This window comes from Choloepus didactylus, chromosome 21, assembly GCF_015220235.1.
Source record: "Choloepus didactylus isolate mChoDid1 chromosome 21, mChoDid1.pri, whole genome shotgun sequence".
Classification (NCBI taxonomy): Eukaryota; Metazoa; Chordata; class Mammalia; order Pilosa; family Megalonychidae; genus Choloepus; species Choloepus didactylus.
Window position 1 is genome coordinate 38,574,505 of NC_051327.1, and position 17,067 is coordinate 38,591,571.

The 17,067-nt window shown below is 41.8% G+C and overlaps 1 protein-coding gene across 2 annotated transcripts in view; it reads right to left on the reverse strand.

Moving 5' to 3' along the window:
• Positions 1-17,067, reverse strand: part of CPPED1 (calcineurin like phosphoesterase domain containing 1) — a 150,619-nt gene that overhangs the window by 18,137 nt on the left and 115,415 nt on the right. The window lies entirely within an intron of this gene.

Sequence of the window (17,067 nt, forward strand, 5' to 3'; positions counted from 1 at the left end):
TTACTGACCAGGTAAAAAATGGTTCTAATAAGGCCCGTGAAGGCTGTGGCATTAGCCGGACCTCTCGCTTTTCCTCCCTGGATGTCGAGGCACCCCCTCTCCTGATCCGGCTCCATCTTCCTAGGCGGGTCCTCTTCTTCCTTTATGGGGGCATTTCCCGGGCTAGCCATGCCCTTCTCCCCTTGCCCCTCCCTGCTGACCAGGTACCCCCGCCTCTGCTGTGACTCGGCTTCCCCATCTGCCCATGACGCCCCAGCACTCCCCAGTCCAGACCAAGTTCTTCAGCTGCTGACCCATGTGCCGGCTGTTTCATGGACCTCTCCGCCCGATGTCCCTGCAAATACTGAAAACTCAATGCACTCACTTTCTTTTGCCCCAATGCCTGTTCCTCCCTTGTGGACTTAACACCCAGGGACGTGGGAGCCACCCTGGACTCCCTGCCTTCTCCTAGAGTGGGCGTCCCGTTGGTACGTTGGCTGGAACCTGCCCGTCCCCTCTCCATCCTTGGCACAGTCTTCCGTGGTTGCCTGGTCTCCTCATCCTCCTGCCATCCAGCATTGTGCCCTCATCTCTGCCCCCAGATGTGACGGGATCACACACAGCTGTCAGTGGCTACGGCGGCTTAAACAAGTAAGGGGTTTGTTTATCTACCTCACAGAAAGAAAGGAGGTGGGCAGTCCAGGGTTGGTGCAGCTGCTGAAGGACCTCAGTAAGGATCCAGGCTCCATCTATCTTTCTGCTCTGCCATCCATAGCTGGGGGCTTTTGTTCTCAAGATGGCAACACGGCTGCTGGGCTTCCAGGCATTGTGTCCAACTTCTAAGCAGGAAGGAGGAAGGGCCAAAAAAGCTTTCCTGGAAACCCCACTCAGTAAATTCCACATGTGGTCACGGGGCCACATCTAGCTGCAAGGAAGTGTTTTTCAGCTGGTCATGCTGGCACCCTGAACAAAGCCAGGGCTCAGCCAGGGAGAAAAAGAAATGCACACTGGACAGGCTGAGCAAGGTCGAAGTCATCTTCCTAAAATGCAGACCCTGACCATGCCATTCCTCTAGGCAAAACCTTCCCATGGCACCCCATCACCCACAGGCACCCCAGGCCCATCCTGACCAGGCTCCTGCTCAGTTTCATCAAATATAGGTGTCCACTTGAGCCCTACTCTAGCCACACTGAGCAACTGCAGTGCCAGCTCTGCCACTTTCTGGGCTGTTCTGTAGTTCCGGCCTTTGCCCATGCTGCACCTTGGCCTCGAATGCCCTCTTCTTCCTCACATCTGCCTGATGAACTCCTATTCACCCTTCAAGACCCAGTTCATTCCCTTTCTCCTCTGGGAACACATCCTTGGCCAAACCAAACAGAGTCAATTTTCCATCCTCGAGGCCCCTTCCTTTCCTTGCACATTCCTCTATGCTTGTCCTGTAATTTCTTGTTCCCAACTTGGTGTCTCCTACTGGCCTGTGAGCTCCTTAAAGCAGAGATCAGGCAAATTTAACTTGATATCCATCCCCACTACATACAGTATTTATCTGCTCTTCTATAAATGATTGTTGGATAAATGAATTAATGAATGGATGGATAGTGAATGAATATATGGAACTGGTGGCAACTCCTAAGCTGTATTTTATTAAGTATTTTGGAGGAGAAACTCAAATCTCTCCTTGTTGCCAGTAAAATCAAAGGGAAAGGGAGAGTTTTAGTATTTCCTGCTATTACAAAATAATTACTAGGTTCCTTACAAAAGGAGGCCTGATGTAGCCAACAAGAGGATGGAAGGCAGAGCTAGAGGAATGAGAACTGATTTCGAATTCTGCCTGTTACTTAGATGCCAAAGGACAAGTTACTTCACTTCCCTGAACACACATCTCCTCAGTTTTAAAAAGGGGATGATAATAGGGCCCCATGATGTTGTTCAGGGAAGATGTGTCTAAACCCCCGGCCCATGCTTGCTTTCACTCATAGGATGCAATGGGCTTTGGCATCATTTTTGAAATCAGGTGTGGATGCAGTTTCTGTTTTTCTTCCTGCCCTAGGAGACCCTGTGAGCTGCCTCCCGATACCCATACTTTTCCTCCTTGCTAAAAGAATCCTGGTTTTGTTCCAGGAAAGGTTCTGCTCTGGGAGGTGGTGGGCTTCAGGACAGGCTGCCTTTGTCCCCTGAAGCAGGGTCACAGTCTGCTGGGGCCATTTTCTTCCTGTGGCCATGGATGGGTTATTGGGATGTGAGAGGAGATCTGGGGAAGGTTTCACTTCCTTTAAAGCACCCCCTCTCCATGGTGTTCACAGCTGTGGTGACCATCTTGAGAACATCCAACCTCAGGCTGAGCTAGCCCGGGGAAGGCAGAGCAGAATCTTGAACGAAGCCTGTCACTGGGCTTTCCAGGCCCAGAGCCTGACCCACCCCTGGACCTCTGTTTATGTGAGATAAAAATTTCCTTATCCTCTGAGCCAAGTGAGTTAGTTTCCTGTTATCTGGCGTCAAAAGTAACTCCATTTGGAGTGATCAATAATCAGTTTTTGAACATTGCTTATGGCTTCCTTTGGAAGCTCTAACAAATAACAGTGTTTGCTTGCATCCAAGAGGTACCAGGAAGTTTTCTCTTTAGGACTGGGGTTTAGGTGGACTCCACTGGAGTACTTTTTTGTCAATGATCTCCGTAACATCACTTTTGCTGCCTGTGAAATTGCTTTCCCAGGCATCGTGTGTTCAATAGGACCAAGGCACAGATCCAAAGCTCAGGGTCACGGCTCGGTCTCTGTCAGAGAAGGGGGAACAGAGAAGGGGGAGGGACACCGTAACCTTAGGCCAGGTCTACAGGATGGCTTAGAGACAACCTGAAGTGAGAAACAAACAACACATATCAGAGGCAGAGAGTGCATTATTAAAATCGCCAAAACGTGCTCAACTGGAAACAAAGAAAGAAAGAAAATCTAGTTTAACCGTTTTCCTCCCTTTGATTTAGATTTTCAGCCTTTTACTGGTGGCTTGAAGAGACTGTGGGTGGAAAATGCTAGGTGGCACAATTCTTTGAAAATAATTGTCAGCTCTGTAACTATTATCCATAAAAATAAGTGCCAATTGGAGATTGAGCTTCAGTACCCAGCCCAAGGGCAAGTAAGCTATGGCCCACCACCTGTTTTTATATGGCCTGTAAGCTATGAATGCTTCTTACATTTTTAAATGGTTACATAAGTACTTGTGTAAGATCCTCAATTTTGTCTCTTGGACTGCAAAGCCTGAAATATTTATTGTCTGGCCTTTACAGAAAAAATTGGCCAGCCCCTGACCTGGACTTCATTATAAGGATTCTTTTATGTTATTCTTCTTTCATTTTTTTTCTTTTTTTAGAAATCTGAAAGATACAGTTGAGTACAAAAATAATACAACATTCATTCTCGTACCCCCCCCACTCCTGCCCAGAGATAACAGATACTAATATCTTGTTATATCTGTTCTCACACTTGTGGTAGGTTGTATTACGTACCCCAGAAAAACACATTCTTAATCTTAATCCATTCCTGTGTGTGTGAACCCACTATAAATAAGACATTTTAAAGATGTTATTTTTTCCTTAAGTGGTGGCCAACTGAATCAGGGTGGGTCTTAAAGCTATTACTAGAGGCCTTAGAGAGAAGGCCACCGGGAGAAAACCACCAGGGAGGAGCAGGGAGCTGGAAATCAGCAGAACCAGGAAGAGATGGGAGAAGGTGCCACCATGGGCATCGCCATGGGATAGAAAGCCAACCACCAAGGTCGCCAGCAGCCAGCCCCAGGAGACCTGGAATGGATGACACCTCGTTTGCGGACTGCTTCCAGCCTCAAAACCGTGAGCCAATAAATTCCCTTTGTTTAAGGCAACACATTGTATAGTAACTGTATTAGCAGCCAGGAAACTAAGACAACACTTAAAAAGAATTATAATTATAGTCAAAGTTCCCTTTAACCAATGCCCTGTTCTCTCAGAGGCACTTAGCTCTACTTTTACGGAAGGTGCACAGCAATTTGGTCAGAAGACAGAGAAACGGGTGGTACGGGACCACCAGACTTTGGCGCCTTTGCCATAGACAGATATATGGGCTTGGCACAGAGTAGGTAACCCCTAAAATTACTGAATTAATTGAATAGGTACCCCAGGGGCAAATATTTAAGGCAGTTATTTCATTAAGACACAGTCATAAAGTAAAGGTTGGTATGAATTAAAGGAAGAAAAAAAATAATGAAGGAAGGAGGGATGAAATGTCACTGATCCAGAAGTGAACTGCAATCCCAGGTGTGGTGCGATTCACACGACATGATAAACCGCCCCCCATCAAATGGGTAACAAGTAAACAACCTCCTCAAGAAGGCTCTGCCATAAGACTTCCATGCTGACTGTAATTATCTGAGTTTCCAGAGGTAGTAACAAGGTTTATTACTCATGGTTTCCCTAGCTTCCAAACACAGAACATACGCAATAAATGTTCAAAAGTGAAAAGACAAATATAACATCAAGCAAAACCCCCGGCCAACACCAATGCCATCAGAATGCTGGGTCTCCTCAGCAAAACGTGACACGCAGCCATGTTTCCAAGACCAGTTTTAGGCATTGGCTCCATAAATTAGAAAATATGCAAGGATTTTTATTTAAGATTTGGGCATGTTTGTGCACAAAGAAGTTCGTGACATAAGTATCACAGAGAAAAAGTGGAAACAACTTGAATGTCCAACAATAAAAGAACAGTTAAATGAATATGGTACTATCTGTGGTTTTGGGAAAAGGCTTTTAATGACATAATCTTATGCTCCTGAAATGCCCATATGATATGATCTCAGTTGTAGGAAAAGAAGAAACTTCTCAATAACAAGAAGTATTAATGAATGCACAGCTTAAAAACCAATTTTCTACTACCAGGTAGACTGTACAGTGAAATCACAAATCAGCTAAAGATGTGGATCTCATAAAGTCAATGAAAGTGACATTGGAGAACTGCTGACATCACTCTGGTAGATCAAACATGGGCATTAGTTCCCGAGAAGGGCAATAATCAGAATATTGACAGAATAAGAAAGAGACCATTTGGAAAACTAACGAAATTTGAAGATTCTTTTTCCTTCTACAAAAATTACCCCCAATGATGCTACCACCAACATCAAATGGAGTCACTGTTAAACAATTTATCAGACAGTTTAGGCCAAAAACATACACACACACACAAAAAAAACCTAGATTAACACTTGCTTAATTCTTTGTTCATTATGAGAACTAGTGCATATTTGCAGTAACAACTAATATTTTATAAAATACAAGTTGAAATAAAACTGGTTTCTATAATTTCTCTTTTCTCAAAATAATGTCCCAAGTCAACCTTTGTTTTTATTTCATCACTATTTTCTGTGAGATGCTGCCCCCATTTTAAATGTGCTCTGTCTGGTGCCCATAATCCTCAGATAATTAGCTCCCTGAACTTGTACCCCTGGGGCGCCAGATAGAGAGCCTATAGGGGGTGGTACATGCCTCCCCGTTTCAATAAAAAAAACACCAGAAACAGCATCTTTTTCGGCAGAAGGCACAATTCATGGACTCAAGATGAAAGGATGAGCTGAGAGGCTTACTCTGGAAAAAAAAATTGCAAACGGGGACCCTGCACGCTCGTCACCCACGCCCTGAGTGGATGCTCCGGACCCTCTCTCAGCAGATCACCTCAGCAGCTCCAGGCTGGCCGGGCCAGCTCCTTCCCTGAGGCAGCCCGTGAAGAAGGCTTAGGAGGGTCGATCCAGTGGGACTGCCCCCAACACCAGGGGTCTGGGGTCTCCTTGTCTTGCCAACAACAATCATGGCTGGTGTATGTTCTCCTTGTCACCACATCCTTGTTAACTCACTGGCAGCCTGGTGAAGAGCTGCAGACTGGGACCTGCTCCCAGCATGGCCACTTCCCAGCTGGGGGATGCTGGGTAAGTTGATTTGTCTCTCTGTGCCTTGGTTTCCTTGTCTGGAACATCAGGGCAAGAGTGCCTGCACTGTAGTATTTCATAAGTGGTAATTATCATTATTGTATCACTACGGAATGTCTTAAATGACTTTGGGAATAAGCTGGCACTTGTTGGAGTTGGGCACATGTGGAGCCACCTCAGGGTCATGGGACCCGGGCGTGGAGAGTGGAGGAGTGGTAGAGAACGCTGTCAGGAATCCGTGGGCTCCAATCCAGCGACACTTGGCAGGGGGCTAGAGGTACAAACTCATGGAAAAAGGGAAGTCGTGTTCCCTGAGCATCATTTTACTTCATGCCAAGTCATTTGAGATATTTTTTTCATCATCATCATTATTTCATCATCATCATCCAGATAATTTTATCATCTGGATAAAAGCACCCCCGTTACTGAGTGCTTCCTAGGAACCAGGCACTGTATCAAGGTATTGGGTTGCCCCATCTAAGTTCCACAAAAACTGTGGATATTCCTGTTCCCACTTCATAGCTTTGTGATCTGAACCTTTAAATGACAGCCTCCAGGATCTGAGCTTGCTTGTGGTTAAGATGGAGAGAACGCCAATGCCATGCAGGGCTGCTGCATGGTTGCGGTGACAATGATAGCAGCCACTGACAATAATGTGAATAATGATAAAGCTGAACATTAACCATGGCTCTCAAGAGGCTTGATAATCTCTTGCTTTTTTCAGGCGAGAACCCGCAATAGTACGTGCATGTGGTGGTACCAGGGAGGAATGAGGTGGGGACACACTACAGTCCCCCACGGGGGCCAGAGAGCAGCCCACCAGGCCCCAGCAGGCAGGTGGCTTGCAGGAAGCTCGCTGGCCCAGGTAACAGCTCCACCTGCCCCAGAACTCTACCTGAGCAACATCGCTGCAGGGAGAGGAAAAGACCAAAGCCCCCCTTCCTCGTCTGAAATCCCAAATGCTGCACAGAGCAAATGAGCAAATTTACCAGAAGTGCCTAGGACAGTGATTTACAGAAGCCAGAAGTTTGAGAAAAGTTAGTCTCCTTCCTCCTAGGTGTCTGTGAAATTCAAAATGGACTCAAGGGTCAGAAAGCCTCTGCTCCTCATAACTCAGGAGCTTGGTTTCCTCACCTGTCCTGCAGACGTGGCTAAAGGGTCTCCAAGGCTGTGACGAGGGGACACCCAGGGCAATGTCTGGCACACGGGAGGCTTTAATTAAATGGGTGCCATTATTCTTTTACCTCCAAATTAGTCACTGATATGCAGACATTTTAGTTAAGTAAAATAAAAAGCAATGAAATTAAAGCAAGTTCTGACTTATTTCACATAGTAATATTCCAAATCTATACTTAAACTGTTGTAAATAGTGGGGGAAGATGCCTCTTAAATGAAAGCAAGTCCAGTAAATAAATAAATAAAGAACCAGTATAGGAAGTAAGAATGTTTAGCTAAGGAAGGCTACCTGAATTTTTACAAAGGAATCCCACTGCTAATTTCAAAATGCCACTAACTGCTATTTTAAACTTAAACAGATACTGCTGCTCCCCCTTGCACTCAAGAGTCCTTTTTAAAATGTAACAGGATTTTTCAACACCAGAGAAGGAACCTTTATCTGTTTTTCCATTCCTCTGTCTTCAGTGCTCACCACAAAAGGACCCGTGCTATTTGCTGAATGAATAAATGTTGACTTAACTTCAGGAATTAGCAGTACACATTTAAACATGCCAGATTCTCAATTTATAAATATTTATCGTCAGGGCTTGATTTTAACTTTAATTAGCCCAACTGTTAAGGATACCTTCAAAGTGAGAAATGTAATCCATCACTTCACACCAGATGTAGCTTCGGCAGTTGGTCTTTTATATAGGTTTACAGTGAATGGAATGCAGACGTAGAATGCCTAAAGCATGTTGTTTTTTATAGAGAATTGATCGAAACATAAAATGGACCAAACTTTGGGAAATAAATTCAAGACCAAATCATAACAAATAAATTAAAGAAGATAAAATTCCTCAAGCTGATACATCTTCCCAAAGCTCTGGATTCTAAGGCTGCTTAAAAAAGGACTGTCAGTGAGTTCTCACTTGGAAGTTGGTTAAAAAAAGAATTGCCAAGAGAGGTTTTTAAAATGCATTTCAACAGAGAGCATTATAAGATGATGGCCACTGTCTCATGGACACATTTGTCAGATTTAGAAAACCCCAACTGTGAAATTATTCACCCAAAGGAATATTTACCAGAAAATTAATTGGTGATGTATGTGCTTTAAAAAAATAACAAGTCAAATCATATTGCTAAATACCATAGGAGTTTCTCATCTACTTCAGTGCCTCCCAACCATTTATACTATTACCCCTTTGCATAAAACTAAAATAACATGTGCTCCTACCCACGCTGAAAAATCTCAGGCCCAGCCTATCTTCTGGAATATCCTAGCAGCCAAGAGGACTTTTGTCCAGCTTTATTTCCTGTAGGTTATACTATGAAAAAGGTTGATAATTCTTTCTTTTTTCAAGCATAAAGTTATGTTATCAAATTGCAGGCAGGTCCCCAGTGTAGATCTGCCTCTCTTTGCCCGGAGAATCTCACATACACCCCCATAAGAGGATCCTGGGTCCCTCCCACCGGCCCCCAGGTGGCAAAAGCCAGACCCCGACAAGCGCAAACCTGCCTGCTATGGCTTCCCACGTGTTCCTGGGTCACGTAACAGCCACCCTTTACCAGACGCACACTATGTGCTGGGCACCCTGCCAGGTGCTCTGATACATGCCTTGTCTTACTTCATTCTCACATCATCCCATGAGGTTGAGACGAGTACCCCCGTTTTACAAGTGAGAGAGAAAACTAAGGCAGCTTGTCCGAAGCCACTTGTAGGGGAGTAGCTCAAAGGGATTTAAATCCAGTTCTGTCCAAAGCCAAAGCCTGTCTGCATAACTGCCGTGATGCCTGGCCCTAGCCAGCCTGCTGCCCTGAAAGCCATCACTCCTGTGCCACCTTCACCCATCTGCCCTATCTGCACACCATCCACACTGTTAACTAACATTTTCTTTAAATTGATGAGCTAGTTATAGTTCTTCTAATACATGTTAAAATAAACACCCAGGTATTAAACATCTTAAGAGCCCCCATGCACCCCCCACCCCACCCCCAGATCACATCATGTGCTTCCGATGGAATATGTGCCCCCGCTGCTGGCACATCCTCCAATGGGGTGCCCAAGGGGGCATGTTCTGGCAGATCCTTTAGTGTTTCAGGCAGCTGCCACAAAGTGGTCGCCAGATGCATCTGGAATAGACATACGTAGTGTGGACAAGGTTTCCGGGGAGATAAGGAGTGTCACCTCATAATGGGAACATTTCTCTAAGACAAGGGCTGGAAAACTACGGTCTCCGGGCCAACCACCTATCCTTGTAAATAAAGTTTTACCGGAACACAGCCATGCCCATTTGTTTCCAAATTGTCTTTGGCTGCTTTTCCATTACACTAGCAGAGCTGTGTTCTTGCAAGTAGAGACTGCCCTTTGCAGAAAAAGCTTGCTGACCCCCTTCTCTAAGCCATGCATTTCCCATCCTAGAGTTAGCTGGTGAACACCAATCCATAGGTAATATTCTGGGTATTTACAAACATGATTCTGCTGATAAGTGGATCTGAAGCAAGTTTAATTAGATTCCAGCTAGCTGTCATTTATTTATTGAGGGGTTACTATGTGCCAGGCTGGGCTAGGGGCTGCGCTTACAGAGGCAGCTCAACCTGGCACCCGATTTCCTGGAGTTTATAATCTAATGGAGGAATCAGGGTGTAAGCAAGTAATTTCAATACACCTCAGCAAAACGCTGGTGCAGGTTCTGATGTTCTATTCTTCCTGTAAAATGGACCCTAGAAACCTCACCTTTTTCGTTTCTTAAAACTTTGATAGTCTAAAAGCATTGCCATGGGCTAAGATCTCTCTCTCTCTCTAGTTACAAAGAAAGCATAAACACCAGAGATGAAACTAATTCTGTGAAATGAGTCATTAACTTTTGCAGGAAAGATCAACTTATTGGAACTTTCATAATTGCCAAATTTGCTCTGCGCTCTCTACTACATAGTTCTGATCTCTCTGTTGAGGGTGAAAAAGCAAAGGTACAGAGACATCAAGGGAAACATGGGCCTGACTTTTTTTTGTTGTTGAAGACTGAGTTTTTAAATTGGAATCCACATTAACTGGGTCACATTTGAACCTTCTGCTGACAAAGGTGGGAGGGTCGGAGACAATGTCCAGGTTCATCCAAGATTTCATTATCTACTATCTGTCTTTGCCATCCAAGGTATCAGGTGAATTAAAAGGAAAACCAATTTCTACATCCCGTGGATGGGCTGAAATTGATTATCCCCAGGTGGAGCAAAGGAACAGAGAAGGTAGTGGATGCCACATCACATCTGTGCATCTGTCCCACCCTGATAACTGTTTATTTGTACCAGCTATTGACAACGTACAAAGAAGGTTTTTTTTTTTTTTTTTTTTTTTTTTTTTTTTTTTTTTTAAAATTCAGCTTTATTGAGATATTCACATACCATACAATCATCCGTGGTGTACATCAGTTGCTCACAGTACCATCATATAGTTGTTCATTCATCACCCCAATCTATTTTTTGAACATTTTCCTTATACCATAAAAAGTAAAAATAAGAATAGAAAATAAAAGTAAAAAAGAAAACCCAAACAATCCCCCCACCCTATTTTTCATTTAGTTTTTGTCTTCATTTTTCTACTTACCCATCCATACACTGGATAAAGGGAGTGTGATCCACAAGGTTTTCACAAACACACTGTCACCCCTTGTAAGCTGCATTGTTGTACAAACATCTTCAAGAGTCAAGGCTACTGGGTTGCAGTTTGATAGTTTCAGGTATTTACTTCTAGCTATTCCAATGCATTAAAACCTAAAAAGGGCTATCTATATAGCCCATCATTAAAATGTCCACCAGAGTGACTTCTCGACTCCATTTGGAATCTCTCAGCCAGTGAAACTTTATTTTCTTTCATTTTGCACCCCCTTTTGGTCAAGAAGACATTCTCAGTCCCATGATGTCTGGTCCAGGTTCATCCCCGGGAGTCATATCCTACGTTGCCAGGGAGATTTACAGCCCTGGGAATCAAGTCCCACGTAGGGGGGAGGGCAGTGAGTTCACCTGCCAAGTTGGTTTAGCTAGAGAGAGAGGGCCACATCTGAGCAAAGAGGTACTCAGGGGGAGACTCTTAATGCCTGAGTTTTGATGGCAAAAGTTTATATCTTTCCAAATTGTCCGTGAAAGCAAACAAGCAAAACTGTCCACCAACAGTTTCCACTTCTTTCCACATGTTTTCTCATAAGCTCACCTTCATCTTTAATTTTTCAGAAGACAATACAGTTTCCTAATAAGGTGAACATTCTGTACTGCTACTCCAGCAAGTGGCTTTGAAACTGTGACTAGGTTAAATACTTTCTGTGATAACGGCTAATCAAAAATGCTCTGTATGTATCTATTTATTTATTTCAATATTCAGATGAGATGACAATTAGTACTTGAGGACAATTACACCTCACATCAGACCCAAATCTTTTTTATTCCCTATTAATTGATTTATACCATCAGTAAATTCAAAGGTCTGAAATTACCCAAGGTTTTACAAGTTCCCTAAAACGTGTGTATATTAGTTAGGGTTCTCCAGAGAAACAGAACCAACAAGCATATATGTATATACAGGTAAGTAGGTGTGTGTATATATATGTAAATATTATGATATTTATTATCAGAATTGGCTCACTCAACCGTGGGGATTGGCAAGCCCAAATTCCGTAGGACAGGTGGCAAGCTGGGAATGCCAATGAGGTTTTTTTTTTTTTTTTTTTTTTTTTTTTTTTTTTTTAAATCATCATTTTATTGAGATATATTCACATACCACGCAGTCATACAAAACAAATTGTACTTTCGATTGTTTACAGTACCATTACATAGTTGTACATTCATCACCTAAATCAATCCCTGACACCTTCATTAGCACACACACAAAAATAACAAGAATAATAATTAGAGTGAAAAAGAGCAATTGAAGTAAAAAAGAACACTGGGTACCTTTGTCTGTTTGTTTCCTTCCCCTACTTTTCTACACATCCATCCATAAACTAGACAAAGTGGTGTTTGGTCCTTATGGCTTTCCCAATCCCATTGTCACCCCTCATAAGCTACATTTTTATACAACTGTCTTCGAGATTCATGGGTTCTGGGTTGTAGTTTGATAGTTTCAGGTATCCACCACCAGCTACCCCAATTCTTTAGAACCTAAAAAGGGTTGTCTAAAGTGTGCATAAGAGTGCCCACCAGAGTGACCTCTCGGCTCCTTTTGGAATCTCTCTGCCACTGAAGCTTATTTCATTTCCTTTCACATCCCCCTTTTGGTCAAGAAGATGTTCTCCGTCCCACGGTGCCAGGTCTACATTCCTCCCTGGGAGTCATATTCCACGTTGCCAGGGAGATTCACTTCCCTGGGTGTCTGATCCCACGTAGGGGGGAGGGCAGTGATTTCACCTTTCAAGTTGGCTTAGCCAGAGAGAGAGGGCCACATCTAAGCAACAAAGAGGCATTCAGGAGGAGACTCTTAGGCACAAATACAGGGAGGCCTAGCCTCTCCTTTGCAGCAACCGTCTTCCCAAGGGTAAAACTTATGGTAGAGGGCTCAACCCATCAAACCACCAGTCCCCTATGTCTGTGGTCATGTTAGCAACCATGGAGGTGGGGTAGGCGAATACCCCTGCATTCTCCACAGGCTCCTCAAGGGGGCACTACATCTTTTTTTTTTTTTTTTTTCCCTTGTTTGTATTTTTTCTTTTTTTTTTTTTTTTTTTTTTTTTTTTTTAACTTTCCCTTCTTTTTTCAAATCACCTGTATGAAAAAAAAAGTTAAAAAGAAAACAAACATACAATAAAAGAGCATTTCAAAGAGACCATAGCAAGGGAGTAAGAAAAAGACAACTAACCTAAGATAACTGCTTAACTTCCAACATGTTCCTACTTTACCCCAAGAAAGTTACATAATATAGCAACATTTCAGTGAACTTGTTCCTACTACAACCATCAGAAATTAACAGACCATAGTCATTTCTGGGCATCCCCAGAACGTTAAATAGCTTATCTGTTCTTCCTGGATTATTGTTCCCCCTTCCTTAATTGCTCTCTACTGCTAGTTCCCCTACATTCTACATTATAAACCATTTGTTTTACATTTTTCAAAGTTCACATTAGTGGTAGCATATAATATTTCTCTTTTTGTGCCTGGCTTATTTCGCTCAGCATTATGTCTTCAAGGTTCATCCATGTTGTCATATGTTTCACCAGATCGTTCCTTCTTACTGCCGCGTAGTATTCCATCGTGTGTATATACCACATTTTATTTATCCACTCATCTGTTGAAGGACATTTGGGTTGTTTCCATCTCTTGGCAATTGTGAATAATGCTGCTATGAACATTGGCGTGCAGATATCTGTTCGTGTCACTGCTTTCCGATCTTCCGGGTATATACCGAGAAGTGCAATCGCTGGATCGAATGGTAGCTCTATATCTAGTTTTCTAAGGAACTGCCAGACTGACTTCCAGAGTGGCTGAACCATTATACAGTCCCACCAACAATGAATAAGAGTTCCAATTTCTCCACATCCCCTCCAGCATTTGTAGTTTCCTGTTTGTTTAATGGCAGCCATTCTAACCGGTGTTAGATGGTATCTCATTGTGGTCTTAATTTGCATCTCTCTAATAGCTAGTGAAGCTGAACATTTTTTCATGTGTTTCTTGGTCATTTGTATTTCCTCTTCAGAGAACTGTCTTTTCATATCTTTTGCCCATTTTATAATTGGGCTGTCTGTTCTATTGTCATTGAGTTGTAGGATTTCTTTGTATATGCAAGATATCAGTCTTTTGTCAGATGCATGGTTTCCAAAAATTTTTTCCCATTGAGTTGGCTGCCTCTTTACCTTTTTGAGAAATTCCTTTGAGGTGCAGAAACTTCTAAGCTTGAGGAGTTCCCATTTATCTATTTTCTCTTTTGTTGCTTGTGCTTTGGGTGTAAAGTCTAGGAAGTGGCCTCCTAATACAAGGTCTTGAAGATGTTTTCCTACATTATCTTCTAGGAGTTTTATGGTACTTTCTTTTATATTGAGATCTTTGGTCCATTTTGAGTTAATTTTTGTGTAGGGGGTGAGGTGGGGGTCCTCTTTCATTCTTTTGGATATGGATATCCAACTCTCCCAGCCCCATTTGTTGAAAAGACCATTATGGCTCAGTTCGGTGACTTTGGGGGCCTTATCAAAGATCAGTCGGCCATAGATCTGAGGGTCTATCTCTGAATTCTCAATTCGATTCCATTGATCTATATGTCTATCTTTGTGCCAGTACCATGCTGTCTTGGCAACTGTGGCTTTATAATAAGCTTCAAAGTCAGGGAGTGTAAGTCCTCCCACTTCGTTTTTCTTTTTTAGAGTGTCTTTAGCAATTCGAGGCATCTTCCCTTTCCAAATAAATTTGATAACTAGCTTTTCCAAGTCTGCAAAGTAGGTTGTTGGAATTTTGATTGGGATTGCATTGAATCTGTAGATGAGTTTGGGTAGAATTGACATCTTAATGACATTTAGCCTTCCTATCCATGAACATGGAATATTTTTCCATCTTTTAAGGTCCCCTTCTATTTCTTTTAGTAGAGTTATGTAGTTTTCTTTGTATAGGTCTTTTACATCTTTGGTTAAGTTGATTCCTAGGTACTTGATTTTTTTAGTTGCTATTGAAAATGGTATCTTTTTCTTGAGTGTCTCTTCAGTTTGTTCATTTCTAGCATATAGAAACATTACTGACTTATGTGCATTAATCTTGTATCCCGCTACTTTGCTAAATTTGTTTATTAGCTCTAGTAGGTGTATCGTTGATTTCTCAGGGTTTTCTAGATATAAGATCATATCATCTGCAAACAATGACAGTTTTACTTCTTCTTTTCCAATTTGGATGCCTTTTATTTCTTTGTCTTGCCGGATTGCCCTGGCTAGCACTTCCAGCACAATGTTGAATAACAGTGGTGACAGCGGGCATCCTTGTCTTGTTCCTGATCTTAGAGGGAAGGCTTTCGATCTCTCACCATTGAGTACTATGCTGGCTGTGGGTTTTTCATATATGCTCTTTATCATGTTGAGGAAGTTTCCTTCAATTCCTACCTTTTGAAGTGTTTTTATCAAAAAGGGATGTTGGATTTTGTCAAATGCTTTTTCAGCATCTATTGAGATGATCAATTGATTTTTCCCTTTCGAGTTTTTAATGTGTTGTAATACATTGATTGTTTTTCTTATGTTGAACCATCCTTGCATGCCTGGAATGAACCCCACTTGGTCATGGTGTATGATTTTTTTAATGTGTCTTTGGATTCGATTTGCAAGTATTTTGTTGAGGATTTTTGCATCTATATTCATTAGGGAGATTGGCCGGTAGTTTTCCTTTTTGTAGCATCTTTGCCTGGTTTTGGTATTAGATTGATGTTAGCTTCATAAAATGAGTTAGGTAGTGTTCCATTTTTTTCAATGTTTTGAAAGAGTTTGAGTAAGATTGGTGTCAGTTCTTTCTGGAAAGTTTGGTAGAATTCCCCTGTGAAGCCATCTGGCCCTGGGCATTTATTTGTGGGAAGATTTTTGATGACTGATTGGATCTCTTTGCTTGTGATGGGTTGGTTGAGGTCTTCTATTTCTTCTCTGGTCAGTCTAGGTTGTTCATATGTTTCCAGGAAATTGTCCATTTCTTCTACATTATCCAGTTTGTTGCCATACAGTTGTTCATAATATCCTCTTATAATTTTTTTAATTTCTTCAGGATCTGCAGTTATGTCACCTTTTTCATTCATTATTTTGTTTATATGGGTCTTCTCTCTTTTTGATTTTGTCAGTCTAGCTAGGGGCTTGTCAATCTTGTTGATCTTCTCAAAGAACCAACTTTTGGTGATATTTATCCTTTCTATTGTTTTTTTGTTCTCTATGTCATTTATTTCTGCTTTAATCCTTGTTATTTCTTTTCTTGTACTTGGTTTAGGATTGGTTTGCTGTTCATTTTCTAGCTTCTTCAGTTGATCCATTAGTTCTTTGATTTGGCTCTTTCTTCCTTTTTAATATATGCGTTTAGTGCTATAAATTTCCCCCTTAGCACTGCTTTTGCTGCATCCCATAGGTTTTGGTATGTTGTGTTCTCATTTTCATTCGTCTCTATATATTTAGCAATTTCTCTTGCTATTTCTTCTTTAACCCACTGATTGTTTAGGAGTGTGTTGTTTAACCTCCAGGTATTTGTGAATTTTCTAAGTCTCTGATGGTTATTGACTTCTAATTGTATTCCATTGTGGTCAGAGAATGTGCTTTGAATAATTTCAATCTTTTTAAATTTATTGAGGCTTGTTTTATGTCCCAGCATATGATCTATTCTGGAGAAAGTTCCGTGAGCACTAGAAAAGTATGTGTATCCTGGTGATTTGGGATGTAATGTCCTGTAGATGTCTGTTAAATCTAATTCATTTATCAGATTGTTTAGGTTTTCAATTTCCTTATTGGTCTTCTGTCTGGTTGATCTATCTATAGGAGAGAGTGATGTGTTGAAGTCTCCCACAATTATTGTGGAAACATCAATTGCTTCCTTTAGTTTTGCCAATGTTTCTCTCATGTATTTTGTGGCACCTTGATTGGGTGCATAGACATTTACGATTGTTATTTCTTCTTGCTGAATTGCCCCTTTTATTAGTATGTAGTGGCCTTCTTTGTCTCTCAAAACATCCCTGCATTTGAAGTCTATTTTATCTGAGATTAATATTGCTACACCTGCTTTCTTTTGGCTGTAGCTTGCATGAAATATTTTTTTCCATCCTTTCACTTTCAATTTCTTTGTGTCCCTGTGTCTAAGATGAGTCTCTTGTATGCAACATATTGATGGTTCATTTTTTTTGATCCATTCTGCGAATCTATATCTTTTAATTGGGGAGTTTAATCCATTTACATTCAACGTTAAAACCGTGAAGGCATTTCTTGAATCGGCCATCTTATCCTTTGGATTATGTTTGCCATATTTTTCCCTCTCTCTATTAATATCCTTTATTGTACCCAT